General features: G+C 34.3%; 1 long non-coding RNA gene across 1 annotated transcript; it reads left to right on the top strand.

Moving 5' to 3' along the window:
• Positions 1–1,977: 1,977 nt before the first annotated feature.
• LOC104649143 (uncharacterized) lies at positions 1,978–3,954 on the top strand. The gene is made up of 2 exons (XR_743101.4): positions 1,978–2,677; positions 3,508–3,954. It is a non-coding gene; the product is annotated as an uncharacterized lncRNA (long non-coding RNA).
• The last annotated feature ends 235 nt before the right edge of the window (positions 3,955–4,189 follow it).

Below are 4,189 nucleotides of genomic sequence, written 5' to 3'. Positions count from 1 at the left end.
CAACATAAGACGAATTTGGACGAAACTAAAACAAAGAATGTGGGAGAGGGAGAGTGTATTAAAGAGGTCAAAATCAGTGTCCACCTGAATGAAGCTTAAAGAAAGGATCACATTCATTTGCTTGCTGAATATATTGATGTGTTGTCTAGGAAGTCATCCACATGCTAAGCTTTGTTTGCTTTGCGTTCGACCCAATGGAGTTGACGTCAAATGTCGAAGAAGAGAAATCAAGTTTCAACATGGTAAAAGACACTATATCCCACTTGAATTGCATTTTTATACTAATGAATTTTATCTTAGTCTCTCTCGAGAATATCCGGAAGGATGAATTCTCTAGAAGAAATCACAGGTGCAGACAACATAAAAAAGGATGCAACACAACATGAAAGTTTTTCTTAGCAGCGAACTGAGACAGATTTCAACGAGGAACATCAAAATCTTAGGACGCGAGCACAGGAGCGACTTCCACCAAAATTAAATCACACCCCTATCAGAATGCATGTGGGTTTTTCGTTAGTTTTCTCGGTTTCAGTTTTGCATCAAAAAATTTTGGTATCTACCATAAGCAAATTTCGAATCTGAGTGATGCAAGAGCTTTGATAATTATGTCCGGTAAGTTCTTAATTATGAGTGTGAAGCGCCCCATATTCATGGATAAGAGGTTACAGCCTCATTTTTATACTCAACTTAATTTATTACCTGTCTAGAGCCAAAGATTATCTAACATAATAGATTTCCTTTTCCACCGATCGAGTCAAATACAAACATCTCTAAGGTTTGAGGATATGTAGGCGGGCTGAATATTGAAAATCCGACTGTATTCTAAAATTCGCTCTTAAATCTTATTCTCGAGAATACGATTCCTTCATAATTCCATATCGAGATGACTATTGAATTCTTTCAAAATCATGTGTTAAATCAAGCACATAGAACTACAAGTAGCCTGAATTCTCACATAGCCTGAGATATGTAGGAAACCAGTTTCCGGGGTTCGGCCATAATTCCAAAATTCATGCCAAAATTCCGCTTTTTAAAAGATAAATATGTGGTTGGTAAAAATTGGAGTAGTCAACTTCGAATTTCTTGCATCAACCCGAATAAATTGAGGGACAGTTGTTGACACCCAATTTTGGGCCTCCATAATATGAATTAATCAACAAGTTTCTTAAAATTCTAAAAAAGTTGAAATAATCGACTTTGTAAAGTTTCGAATGGTTATTCAAGTCATGTTAAAGTAGTTTAGTCAATTTTCATAAATTTTAAGTGATATATATTTTTGTATGTTTAAGTGCTTTTCAATTCATCTTAAAGTATCTTTAGTCGATTTTATAATTTTGAAATTATATATTTTATATGTTTTTTGTTATAAATAATTTAATTTTGCTTAACGATTTATGAAATTGGTTTTAGTAACTTGTAGTTTTGATCCTTAGTTTATAGTTGATTTTTAGTTTATCTTGTTATAGCTTAAGTAATATATTTGTTTTATATAATTGTATATCTAACTAGTTTATTTAATAAATATTTTAAAATCATCTCAAAATGATTTTGGTTTTCCTCGATAATTTTATAAAAATGATCTTGCCTATATTATTAGGTTACTTTTTTCAATCTTAAGTTTATAACTAAGTCAATTATTTTATGTCGTTAAAATGAAAAAGGGCTCGTTCATTAGTTAATTCATCTTATTTAAACCTTAGTTTAACTCGTGAATTAATTCTTTGGTTCATTGATTGCCCCAGCTTATTCCAACTCCTTTGCCAGCCCAACTAATACCCACTTTGAGCCAGACCATTACCAAATTTCCAGACCAATCTTCAAAAAGATCATTAATTGACCTGACCCATCCCCATTCTTTTCCCAAAAAGAGAACCCAGAAGCGTTAGTTTCCCAATCTCCCAAAAGTGGGCTCCAACGTTTCTAGTAGTCCTAGAAGAAACGTGTATGATAAAAACGATCTTACCGCACCTCTACATCGTCCCTTTCATGCGTCTCTTCACACGATTCCCAGCAGTAGCTCGCCTTAGAAGCCATAGCGCGTGAGGCGTCTTCCTCAGCGTCTCCCCTCCATTTTGTAGATTGTTGACAGTTGCAGCAGCAAGTCAAGTGAAGTTGTCCTTGAAAGCTTGAAATTTAGCCATGTCGCTTGCCAAGGACAATCGATTTGATCTGTTCGTCCTTTCTCCTTTACTATTTAGGAATGGATTCACGCTTTAGAAAAATATGGTATACCTCTAATCGTGAAAGAATTCAAATTATGATTTCTCGATGGGCTTTGAACCCCAATTGGATCCGTTTTTCCCTGATTTTCAAGCCCTAAATTCCCTCTATAAAAGATCTCTTTTCTTCATCTCAGGGGGCTTGCCGGAAAAAGATTGGAAAAAAGGGTTGGATATTTTTAGTTGGAAAATTGGAAGGGATTTTCGAGTTGAGAATTTCTAATAGAAAGATAGGAGAAAAGTTGACGATTTTCAGTTGGGTTATTATTTGGTCTAAAAGACCAAAAAATCTTTTTAGCAGAAACATGAGAATAGCTTTAGAAACGGGTAGTTATACACTATACTTTAGAATAGAGAACTTCTTGGATTTCTACCTCGTCTCCTTAGTCGTGAGTGTTCGATGTGTTCGTGGTGAAAGTCATTACCTCTCTGCTCGTGCTGTTGCTGCCTCGGAGAAAGTAAATTTTCCTCCTAAATTTTTACTCGTCTGATGTATTTTTGATTTAATGAAGTAAAGTGATTTGTTGATTCGTAGTTTTCTTTTCTTGCTTGTTCATGTACTTTGTGACAGAAAAACTTTTTTGGTTTTCGGATGGAGGAATTATGGTTTATTAAAATTTGAAGTTTTTACTCAAGTGAGTTACTCATTTTTATAAAAAAAAAAAAAAAGAAAGTGAAACTAGGGAGATTGTGAGTAGAGTATTAGGTGGTAAGTTCAGTGTCATGAGGTTCAATGTTATTTGCTTATTGTTGGATTTACTTGTTTTAGACTATGTTCATCACCATGGACATATGATGAGTTTTTTTTTTTAAATCTCAAGTCGAATTGACAAATCAAGTGTTTTTTTTTTTTTAATGTTAGTGAGAGTCTTTGAGTTAAGCATTGTCAGTCATTTGCTTGCATATCATCTCATGGTCTAATGTCCAGCCTTCCCTCCTGGGTTTGTTCGTTTTGTCCTACTTGTCCTCGATAATACGAAGGTAGTTTCGTATTGGGATTCATGATTGGTTTGGCGTAGTTTTACCCTCGTTTTAGACAATGGCTGACTTTCCAGTCTCAATCTTCATTATTGTGTAGTTTGAGGTCATCTTTCTTAAGCATGACCGACTAGTTTTTTTAGCTTACCATTTTGTTTAGATTTACTGATGAATCATGCCAGCTTCTACAAATGTTAAGTTGATTAAGTATGTTTACCGTGGTAAAATGTGTGTATGTGAAAATATTTTCCTACTAAATTTTTGGCTGCTCCTATATTCTAATATCATTTTTGTCCTATTATGATATTAGGTTCCATTGGTGAAGTCAAATTTGGACTTTGTCATGAGGTTTTGTCTAATAGTTATGCCACATATTGTCTCTTAATGCTATGAATTTATTATTGGCCGATGGGTATGTATTCTTGAGAATCAGATATCTTTTTTTTCTTAAATCAATGCACATCCATATCTATATATTTGTATAACTTTGTCGTCGATAGTTTGCTAGTTTGGTCTTCTAGAGGTGTCATTCTCGGATTAATTTAAATTTCTCAGTGGATGTCATTCGTTCTATTATTTTGAATGCTAATCATTACCGTCATATTTTTGCATGTGATATCATCCAAGTCCGCTAGGACTCTTTATCTTTTACTCTCCATTGCATTTCGGATGAGCCATAAAGGCATCAAATATTTTGTTTCTCAAGTCGTCCAGCTATATGAAACCGATGTATAGGTCTAGGAGTCAAAAAACAACACCAGATTGAAAGTTGAAGAGATTGGTCTTAAAGCCCACATTTATTTTATTTTGTAGTATTGGGAATAAGCCCTTGTCTTCCATTTAATTATTTAGTTATTATCTGTTAGAATCTTAGGCAGGTGGAAATGGGCCAAAGACCCAAACAAAATGGGTCCAAACATCGGTCCTGGCAAATAGAAATTGGATTTGGACCCAACTCTCTTTCTCTCTCTCTCCTTTTACTTTTCATCTAT

The sequence above is a fragment of the Solanum lycopersicum genome, chromosome 9 (genome assembly GCF_036512215.1).
Source record: "Solanum lycopersicum chromosome 9, SLM_r2.1".
Classification (NCBI taxonomy): Eukaryota; Viridiplantae; Streptophyta; class Magnoliopsida; order Solanales; family Solanaceae; genus Solanum; species Solanum lycopersicum.
The sequence above is the reverse complement of the archived record's forward strand: the minus strand, read 5'-3'. Positions and strand labels throughout refer to the sequence as shown.